At 40.8% G+C, this 11,575-nt stretch overlaps 1 long non-coding RNA gene across 1 annotated transcript; it reads left to right on the top strand.

Moving 5' to 3' along the window:
• The first annotated feature begins 6,640 nt into the window (after positions 1–6,640).
• LOC120892997 (uncharacterized) lies at positions 6,641–11,352 on the top strand. Its single transcript, XR_005737891.2, has 3 exons — positions 6,641–7,122; positions 8,178–8,311; positions 8,788–11,352. It is a non-coding gene; the product is annotated as an uncharacterized LOC120892997 (long non-coding RNA).
• Positions 11,353–11,575: the final 223 nt, after the last annotated feature.

Here is an 11,575-nt window from a genome sequence, read left to right as displayed (position 1 = left end):
ATCCTTGGAAAGTACAGCTGGGCTGTACAAGGTCTTCGTAGACAGTGTCTTTAGGTGGCAGATAGTGTGTGCTGCCAACATTGGAACAGTTATTCAGAAAAGTCTTTTATTATATTTAATGGTTGACTTTGTATTTGACTTCTTAAAGGGGGATTGAGAGAATTTTTCATCACTCACAAGTATGAGCATGAGTGGCTGGTGAGTTTGTGTATAACATATTTGTGCGTGAAAATGCTTGTGCTCATAAATGTATGCATGTATGTACCTGTGTATGCAGGTGTGTATGTGTATATATGTATCTGTGTGTGCCTGTGAATATGCAGGTAAGTGTGCATGCATATGTAATATGCATGTGTATATGTGGGTATGGAGGTGCATGTGTGTGCATATATGTGTATTATGTGGATAGGCATGTTTCTATATATACCTATGAATGTGCATAGGTATGCATTATGTGCATGCATGCATGACTGTATGCATTCATGTATATACATGTGTGTATGTATGCATGTGTATATGTGGGTATACATAAATATGTGCATATGTATGTGCCTGTGTATGTTTGTCTCTGTGTGTGTGTGTGTGTGTGTGTGTGTGTGTGTGTATTTTTTTCTTTCTTTTCACAGGAGTGCTCTTTTCAGCCAAGGAATGGCTTGGTCATCCAGGTAAAGGAGGAGTGAGTTGAGGCATACAATAATACTGCAATTATTCCTTTTCATTTTTGCTCTACCCTCACCATTTACTAAAAAGATAAGACCCTTTAGGCATAGACCCTTTGGGAGTGGGAAACGGGCAAGGTTTCCTAAATGGGCACCATGGCATCAAACAAATAAGAGATCATCATCCCATGGGCCACATTCACTCCTTGTGACCAGCCAGTCACAAAATAAGGGCCCTTCTTTCTCCTAATGGACAGAGCAAGGCTGGGCCAGCACAATCCACACCTGCAGGTACCAGTGACTTTCTCTCCCTCCTGTCCAGGGCAGGGTCTCAACTTCAAGTCCTGAGGGGCACACTCTCCAACCTGCAGGACAGGTGACTTGCTTTTCTATTCCTACTCTTACAGGTGTCAGCCTTCTTGAATGCTCTTCACCAGCAGGCCAGCAGCTCCTGCTCCAGGGAGCTCCTATGCCCCTGCTCAGTTGGGGGGATGGGCTTTCCCTGTGGGCCTGCCTGGTGTCCTCCAGGTCTGATTAGATCTTTGGAATAGAAGCCTAGCCCTGCTGCCCTGTTTCAGGGAAGGGAGGGTGTAGGGAATCAGCTCAGCCTCACATTCCACTTATGTTGGAAGTTACATAAATAGTGGTGATTCAGGAGATTTCTATTAAAAGACACTGAGGTACTTTCCCTTGGTAGATAAATTGTTCCACCACCTATTCCACAACATTTTTTTAAAAAATAGATAGTATTAGAATGAAACATAGTTACCTTTCATGGGGAAAACATACGAGTTTCCATAAATGGTATACATTTGCTTTCTGCCATTCACCTATCTTTCTGGAAGCCAGAGCCCAGAGAGAGCCGTTGGGTAGCACCAGCTTTGATGAATCCTTGAGGCCTCTTTTCGTGGAATGTGAGTGGTAAGTGTGTTAACACCAGCATTTCTAGGTTTATGTTACATTCATCTACGAAGTGAGCCATGGTAGAGTTTAAATCCTTTGCTGAAGTTTACATAGCAGTGGAATCTACCCAATTAATTTGAGTTTCAGTTCCAGCTTTACTGCTAATGAGCTCTGTGTCCTTGGACATGCTGTTCATTTTTTTTTAAAAACAGGGGAAAGTATTTTCCTCATTTTTGAGGTTGCAGTCACATGCGCCCTATGGGACACAGCATCTAGGTGGGAAGGTGCTTGTTATATGATAACTGTCCCTCTCTCTCTCATTCACAGCAATTTTATATGTGAAAAGCTTCTTTCCACATCGTCCAATCTAACAACAAAATTATAATTATTGTATCATCCCAAACAGTTTTAAAATAGGACATCATTTATGTAGATGGAGAAAGTGGTAGAGGTGCATCTGTAAGAGAAGGAAGACTGGACACACCCTGAAAGACAATGATTTCTTTTATCTGAGGACATTATGCAATTTTTTTTTAAAATTTGCAAAATAAGAGATAATAGAAACCAGCTCCTCAGACAACCTGTCACAAGAAACATCTTGTCTGGGGCTGGGATGTGGCTCAAGCGGTAGCGCGCTCACCTAGCATGCGTGCGGCCCAGGTTCGATCCTCAGCAGCACCACATACCAACAAAGATGTTGTGTGCACCGAGAACTAAGAAAAAATAAATAAATGTTAAAATTCTCTCTCTCTCTGTCCCCCTCTCTCACTTTCTCTTAAAAAAAAAAAAAAGAAAGAAACATCTTGTCACTTTTTATAAAGCTAGTGGCAGCTGTGATGGCGGGTACACATCCATCCAGAGTTAGACCTTAGTGCTTTTCAAATGACTATAGGGGAAACATCCAGTTGCCCAGTTTGGCTCTGCAGGCCCTGTACTCTCAGCCCAACTTTCTCTTCAGGAGCCTTCCCTGGGCCCTTCTTCTCCACATGTGTGCACACATGGCTTTGTTCTGCTGGCCTGGAGTCCCCTCCCTTCACGTCTTCCCTGCTCATCTTCTCCTTACCTTTTATGATTTTTCTTTTTTTCTTTTTTTTCTTTTTTTTACCCCAAAGTGATCCTGATGTCTTTTCTGCCCACTTATTTCATTTGGTAAATTACAAGGCATTTCCTTGTGTTAGATTTCAAATACTCCCAAAGTCTTATGTTTTTAAGGCTTGGTTGCCAGCCTGTGGAGCAGCCCAGAGGTAGTGGAACCTTTAGGAGGTGGAGTCTAGTGGAAGGAAGTTAGTTCACTGAGGTCATGTCTTTGAAGGGGGTTATGGACTCTGCACACCTCTCTCTCTCTCTCTCTATCTCTCTCCCTCTCTCTCCTTCCTGGCCACCATGAAATGAACAGATCTCTTCTGTGTTATCATAAGCTTAAGGGTAATGAGGCCAACTGACTATGGACTGAAACTTCTGCAACTGTGAGCCAAAATAGACCTTTCCTCTGTGTAAGGTGATTATCTTAGGTATTTTTGTCATCACGATGAGAAGCTAATGCATCTTATGATCTTTCCATCCCTTTGACTTCTTAATTAAGCTATTCACCAAAACAATGCCATCTCTTGGTTACACTTCAGGACAGAGTCTGTTGATTCAGAGCAAGCATTCAAGAAGTGTTTGTTAATTTGATTTTACTCTGTTTGCACTCTGTCTACACCTCCTGTTTTCTGTTTCTTCTGTATATAGTTTTGTGACGTTTAGACCAATCACATTTTAACTTTTGTTTCTCCATTATCCTTCATAGAAGATCTCTCCAATATGGTAGCCATTTAACTTTAAATAAGTTAAAAAGCCATAAAGTGAAAACATTTGTTCCTCAGATGGCCTAGTCACACTTCATGTGTTCAATAACCTCAGATGGCTAATGGCTAACATAATGGATAGTAGAGATTGTAAGAGTTTTTTCATAATTCCCAAAGTGTTCTATTGAATGGCATTTCTATATATTTAAAGAATATGTATATATGTGAGTTATATGTATATAACATATGTTATATGTAACATATATAACATATATAAATGTATATAAATACATGTTATATATGTATTTATATATGTTATGTATGTTCATTTCATGGTGAAAAAACTATTCAAATTTGGTGAACATTTTAATTCATTTTTCCTTTTCTTGTTTATCAAACTAAATGAAGAGTGTCAAAACCTAAAATGTATTTACACATTAAGTTCATACTTGGGAACAGATGAAAGTTCTCTCCTAAAATAATGAAGACTAAATAAGAGCAGAGGTCAGGGACAGTATCTCTTGTTTTTTAACTTGGAGAAGAAAGTTCTAGACATGTTTATTATCAATTTGTAATTATTTGACTTCTGCGTTAACAGAGGAGCAGAGAGTTGCCCCCTTTTAGAGGAAAGTGTAATTCACTTCAAGTTCAAAACTATATCAAACACAAACAGCTGTGTCCATATGTTGCTGAAAATTATTTTCTAAATAGTAACACTAAGATCAAACTTTATGTTGAAAAGAAACCCACAGATGATTGAAGACACCAACAGATTCCTCCTTGCAGAAATCCCTTTAGTTCAAGTCTGCAAGAGCCCACCTGGGTGGGAGGTGGAGGCATACTGGTGTAGATGCCATTGGAGTTTTTAATAAGTGGCAGATTAAATTGTTGGTACAGAGCTGTATAGCAGTGCTAATGATGTTAGTGTCAGCCTGACATGGTGGCCTTATTGCAGTGGGGGAAAACTCGAGCCTCTCAGTAAATTTCTAAAATTAAGCTTGCATTCCCTTTACATTTGACAAGAGTGGAAGAATAAAAATACTTTTGGGAGGTATATTTTTCTTCAGTAACATCACAGTTAATTTTCTTAGGCTTCGGACTAGATTTATTTCCTGTAAAAAAATCATCCAGCTATAGGAATCTCCGAAAAAATTTGTTCAGCTAGAATACATCCTTAAAATGCTTCCCTCCCAGGTCCCAAAGGTGGTTTTTAGGTCAGCAGAAGAATGTGCATGCCAGACTGTCATTTGCCCACGGAGTCTCACATCAGTGGCTCTGCAGCCATTTTTATTTTCTGTAGTTAGTGAGAATCCTCATGAAGTTTAACAGATCTCTGGATTATGTCACATGTGTGATTACTTAACAGAAGAGACTTTGTAGGATTTTCAGGGCAAAATCTTCACAAGGATATTCAAGTCTATTTTTTTTTTTAAGTTACCAGTAAGGGGACTTTGTATTTCCAGACATATTTAAGCCTATCTTATCTGTCTCTGACCAATAAATATACCCACATGCCCAACCTGTGTAACATGCAAGTTGGCTTCTCATAAGTTTTCAAATCAACACCAAGCAGTTGATATTTCAGTCCAAGAAGCCAGGGAGAAACAGAGTCACAGAGTTCTGGTTTCATGAGGAAAAGGCCAAAGTAAACAAGAATTAGCGTGTGAAATATACCCATGCCACGTGTTTTCTTTAGGGCAGGGCCTTCTTTCCAACATGTAATAAGCAGTCAACTCTGCTGAGACAACATAGTTGTTTATTCAGTTTCTATCACAGAGATTCACATCCAGATCCCAAAGGTAATTTCTAAGCTGTCTTTTTTGGAATGAGGATTCATCTTCTCATAGAAATGATATTATTGACTGCAGTTGTACTTCCAGGTTAGCCTATAAAATCCTGCTTAATCCACAACATAGAAAGACTATTTCCTGTGGCAGTACAGGGCTCTCACATTCCCGTGACCTCAGTCTTCTGAGTCCTGACACCTCCAGCTGGTATGGGTGGGGTTAGGTGGAATTTTATGAGACAATCAATCCTAGGATGGGATCCCTGCTGGAGCCAAGTGGGAAGGTGGCACCCATAATGAGGACTCTGTGGGTGGCAGTAACCAGGGATGATAGGTCAACTTATGGGGGCATCTCTGCAGTCAAAAGGGAGACCCCTTACCCCAGAGGTGACCCTGCATGGAAAACAATGTATGGCCCATGATGACAGGGTGATGTGGGTATCTGGGAGAAAGAAAGCTGGAGGGCTCTAGGGAAGTTTGGATGATACACCTCATTTCTAAGTCAAACACTACAACAGAGCTCTTTTCCCAGGGGTTGGGGAACGCTGGGGATTGAATCCAAAAGTACTCTATCATTGAGCTTCATCCTGGGTCCTTTTTTTCTATTTTTTTTATTTTGAGACAGGATCTTGCCAAATTGTCCAAGCTGGTATCACACTTGGGGATCCTCCTGCCTTAGCCTCATGGGTACCTGGGGCTACAGGCCTTGGTCACATGTTCCCAGTTTCAGCAGAGCTCTTAAATGGCAACGTTCACTGTCTCCACGCAACTGGGGTAGGACATCGTCAACCACCCCCGTGTTGTATTCAGATTCCGGGGTGCGCCAGAGTGAAAGATTTTTCACTCTTACCTTTACTAGGCATTTAGGGCAAATATGTTCAACCTCTTTGAAACTTAGTTTCCTCCATTCATAAATGATATAGTACCTTTTTTCTTGGCCTGCACAACTTACAGGAATTCTGTGAAGACCTAAAAATTAAATAAGTAGGTTTCTAAAGGAATGTATGCAGCTCCTGTTAAAGCCAAAATATTTGGGGAGACACTATTTAGACTTCAATTAATAAATGAAGAAAGAGTTTGGTTAACCAACCACTCTATTTCTATCCCCTGTTTCTCTGCTAGGGACCAGACCAATTAGTTCTCATGATGTTAAAAAAAAGAAAAAAAAATTAAAAAGGAATAAACATTTAGCTTAGGTTGTTAGTTGGCCCTATATTTCAACAGAGAATTTTGCTTTAACTCTCAGTTCCAAAGTCCTTATCTGCTGTGTATAAAAATGTGTATGAAGTAGAGAGAGAGAGAGAGAGAGAGAGAGAGAGAGAGAGAGAGAGAGAGAGAGAGAGAGCGAGCGCACGTGCAAATGGCTAAAGTGTCTTTTAATGGGGAATAAGCACTAAGGAGGGTTCGTTTGGAAGAATTTAAACGCGTGTTCCAAACACGTGTCCAAGGGTTCTACCAGAGCTAATCGGATCCGAGCCTGAGCAAAGACAGACATCTGAGTGAAAGTTGTCCGGCATCCTGGGTCCGCCCCTCCTGTGGCCCGGGGCTCTCCCCGCCTCTGGCGTGGCATCCACAGGGGCCCTTTGTTCCGCAGCGGCGCGAGGGGCGCATGGGACTCGGCCTGCGCGCGGCAGCTGCTCCGCAGCCATGTGATGGCGCTGGGCGCAGCAGCGGTTCACTGCAAGGTCTCTGCAGGGTTCGGGCATGTCAGCTGAGGAACGTCAGGCAGTGCAGGGACTTGTAATGAGGCTGGCCCCGGGCGTCGGTCCTCTCTGAGAAGGCTTTGTTTCCTCCTGCTCCTCCAATGAGCAATCCAGCCTCGCTGCACATCCACCCGCGGCCTAGCGTGCGGGTGGGGCGGGCGGGGGGCGCACAAGTATGCGGAGAAGGGAAAACAGGTCTGAGGCTTCAAGTCCAGGCAGGACGCCCGTGAGTCATCTTACCGTCAAGTGGGCAGCACCTCGCCTCTGGTTAGTCAGAGCCACAGGTAAATAAAGAGCTCAGTGTCTGAGGGGGCGCTCGCCTGGAGTGGTGAGCTGTGTCATTCTGTTTCCAAAACAAATGCTCCGGCAGGTCTTCCTTTAATGATTTCCTTGCGTGAAGTGAGCGCTTGAAAACGGAGCCCTTGTACAGGTCGGCTGGGAAGTGTATCTTCGTGCAAACCACCGCAGAAACGCACTGACTCCAGGACAACCCAGAGGCGGTTTCCCTCTTCAGTGTCCTTCCTTGGCTCCCCCCCTCCCCCCATCCAAGAGCACCCTTCTGAAGCAAGGGGAGGGAAGAGTAGGGCAAGGTGATCTCTGCACATCTGTTCCCCCAGTAAAAAATCTGAAAAGAAGTTAAAAGGAAAGAGGAAAATAAGATTGTTAGAAAAATTAAAGCAAAATCCTTAAGAAATGTAAAAGGTCAAGCATATTTTTAACACTGCTTTTAGTGGAGTTCTACAATAATGATGATCTCTTGTCTCGCTCTTGTTTATAAGGTAATGACATGAGAATCAGAGGACAGGGATTGGATATGTGCAGAAGTGACACTTTGTTCCTCATTGTATGCAAATCTCTACAATGGATGCTTCTGGCTCTTATGAGTGATAATATAGAAAATGTCTGAAAATTTCCATAGAGTTTCCAGAGCATGGGGTACAGAGAGGGAGCTCTGTGAGGTGGGTGTGTGAGCTTCAGTGTGCATGCTCTTTTTATCAGATTTCCTTCCACTGACTTGGGCTGGGAGCACTGGAATGCAGACTTGTCAGATAAGAGGATCCTGAGGATTGGATTCTCTGATGAAGCAGGCTCTCTGCTAGGGACCAGACCACAATCTTAGCTCATAAACGTCTAGTTTCTCAGGGGCAAATGAGAAGGTAGTATTTGCAAACGTCAGCTGACATGGTGGCCACATCTCTTAGTCAGTTTGAGGGCACACAGCCAGGATAAGCCAATAGGCAGGAGATGAGGGACGAATGTATTTGGAAATGTGCTTACTTTTTATTACTTACTTTGTAACTGTTGTTTTCTGGATAAAATCCTCCTACACTGAATAAAGAAGAAATGACTAAATTCCTAGGAGAAGAGAAACACAGGATGGACTTCACTTGGACTTTATTCCATCTGGTAGACCTGATTCGTTTCTGTTCTCTTGTGGCTCAGAGTGCAGGTTTAATCAGAGATCTCCACCAGGTAAAGGAAGTAGCTTCTATCCCCTTTAGTACATGTTTAATAAGGATGACATATGTAGGAAACATGCCCACTGTGCCTGTGTTCTGCATGTTCTTTGTATTTTCTTTTTTTTTTCTGATTGTATGAACTATGACATACTTACCATGTCTAACATATGTACTTTAACATAATGTCCGTGCCCATTAATTATTCTGTCATTAGCTGTTCACTGTTTTGCCATGTTTCATTTGGGGTCTCACTGTGCCCCATCTTTTTATTAGCAAATAAGGGATATTTCATGCAATCATGACTTCAACACTGCCTCTATGCTAATAATTCCCAAAGTTTTATCTTTATGTCCAGAGGATCCCTGCCCTATTTCTCTTTCTTAGCAGCAATTTTGACATCACCAGTGTGGCCATGTTCACCTTGAAATTTTACATACGATGCTCAGTCCAGACCAGAGGGCATTGATTCATCTCTGCTCATCTCCACAGGTGCAACTATAAGCTTTGGAAATAACACAGAGGCACCCACAGAAGAACTCTAAAGTGCAAAGAGGAAAGAACCCGGCCTTACACCCAGGACCCAGAAGAGGAGCTGCACAGAGCAAGGTCTTAACAGGCCCAGCCAACAGGAAATGCTTGACCCAGGATTGAACACACTGGATGGGTCCAGCAGCAAAGTGGAGACTACAGAAGTTAGGATCAGTGGACCTAATGACGACCTATCGAATATACCTTATATAAACAAATGACAGAAAAAGATAGGGAAAAAAATAGAGAGAGGGTCTCAGGAACTATAGAGAAAATAGAAAAAGTTTCAACTTTCACAGTATCAGAGTTGTAGAAAGACATAAGAAAATGAGTGGGTTCAAGAGGATATTCAAAGAAAGAATACGAGCAAATCTCTCCAAGTTCGGAAGATAAAAGACATAAGCCTCCATTTTCCAAAAGTTAAGCAAAACCCAAATGGGAAAAACCCATGGAATCCATGCCAGTACACATCATAATTAAATGTCTGAAAACCAAGAGCAAAGAACAAACTTTTTGAAAGCAGTCAGAGGAAGATGACTCATTTGCATTGCATATATAGGAATGCCAATGTAAATGACGGCCGACTTCTTATCTGAAGACATGGGTGCCAGAAAGAGGAGGCATAACCTTCTGTTAGAGCTGAAGGAAAAGAATAGGTGTAGGAGGTTCTGTAAGCAGAAAGAAAATGGTATTAAGAACTGTAGTTTGAATCCTAAATATCCCCCAAAGACCCGTGTTGTGAAAGGCTCAATCCCCAGCTTGAAACTAGTGGAAGGTAGTAAAAACCTAAGAGGAGGGCCCTTGGAGGGATTTCTTCCAGTCAAGAGGTAAGGAGCCTGCTCTCAGATTCTGTACCCAGGTTTGGAGGACCTGCAAGGCAATATTGAAACCCTGACCCCTTCCTTTTTCTCTCTTTCCCTTCCTAAATGTTACAAAGTGAGAAACTTTGCTCTACCTTCGGCTCCCTCCCATGATGTGCCGCCTTGCCACAGGTCCAAAAGCAATGTGGTCAATCGATCATAGACTGAGATTTTCCAAAACTGTGAGCCCAAACACGCCTTTTGCTTTTGCTTTTATGTTGATTATTTCAGTTATTTTATGACTGTAATGGAATACTAACATATTAAGTAATGCTCAGGTCTTTGGGAAGAAAGGAACATTAAAATGGGTAAAAATGGGAGCATTCTTACCATGCTCCCATTTTTACCCATTTGGGAGATTGGGTATGGGAGATTCTTCTTCTTGTAACTTATCTGAACCACTTTGGTGTGATGATGGAAGCAAGTTTTATTAAAAAAAAAAAAAAAAACTACATGGTGCGGTGCTCACTACATGTTGAAGAAATACCTAAGGGAAATTAATTGAGAAAATGGAAAAAAAAAACTTAAATGGAAGTATGGTTTCCACACTTGACTAGAACCAGCAGACTCTGGCAACATGATGCATATTATTATTTGCAGCCACTATTAATAAAAATATACAAAATGCCCTAAAAATATCACTATGGAGAAATTAATATGGAATTGATAAGTTAGACTTTCCAAATTAAGACATCTCCCCCACCCCCCGCCCTGTGAAAGAACTCTGAAAAGCATGAGAAGGCAGGCTACTGACTTGGAGGAAATATTTGCAAATTATATATTTAACAAAGGATTAGTACTTAGAATATACAAATAACTCTCAAAACTCAGCAGTTAAAAAAAAAGTTAATCCAGTTTGGCAGTTGATAAAAGACATGGGCAGGACTGGGGATGTAACTCAGTGGAGGAGCCCTTGCCTAGCATGCTCAGGACACTGGGCTCAATCCCAAGAACAACAAAAAATAAATAAAGTGAAATAAAAGACATGAGCAGATAATTTCAATGAAAAGAATATGTAGATGGGAAGTAAGTACACAACAAGATTTTAATACCACTAGTTATTATGAAAATCATATATCACTACAAACTTGTTGGAAAGGCTAGAATTAAAAAAAAAAAGTGACAATATCAAATGCTGTCAATGGTATGGATGAAGTGGACCCATCATACTCATTGTTGGTGGGTGGGATGTGAAAAATGATAAACCTACTTTGGAGAAAATTTAGGCCCTGTTAAAAAATGAACACAACTGCTGTACAACACAACAGTTGTCCTCTTGAGCATGTATCTCAGAGAAATGAACACTTAAATTCACACAAAATATGTATCTGAATGTTTGTACCCAAAATTATTTTCAATAACCAAAAGGTAACAACCCAAATCCAATTCTAATCCAATCTAATTCTAGCTAATATTGATAATATCTAGCTAATAGTTAGTTTTCAAAGCCTGAATTGCAGTTCAGAAAAATACATTTTAATCCTTTTTTCCAATATTAATATCTCATCACCTTGAGCAATGTGCCACATGAATAATTAAACATGTAAAATAATACATAGAAGAAGAATAGAAACAGGTAAATATACCAAGCCACCTGAGGGTGGCTAACAGAATAAAATTTGAAATTATTCTATTTTAAGGTTTGAATTTTATTTTCACTTGCAAAACAGTGTAAATTAGAACAAATAAATTAATTTGATTTGGAAAATATGTGTCTTTTTAGTAAAATCTGTGCTACTTAGAGTAAAAGTAAAGTTGGGGTTTTTTTTAAAACTTTTTCTTTCTTTTTTGCCCCAGGACATTTAATTGAAAGCAAACAAGCAAATAAAGAAACAAACAAATAATACATGGCAACCACATACTATTAGATGTGTGATTTTTTTTTAAGT

The sequence above is a fragment of the Ictidomys tridecemlineatus genome, chromosome 7 (assembly GCF_052094955.1).
Source record: "Ictidomys tridecemlineatus isolate mIctTri1 chromosome 7, mIctTri1.hap1, whole genome shotgun sequence".
Lineage (NCBI taxonomy): Eukaryota > Metazoa > Chordata > Mammalia > Rodentia > Sciuridae > Ictidomys > Ictidomys tridecemlineatus.
This window is presented reverse-complemented; position numbering and strand designations above follow the sequence as displayed.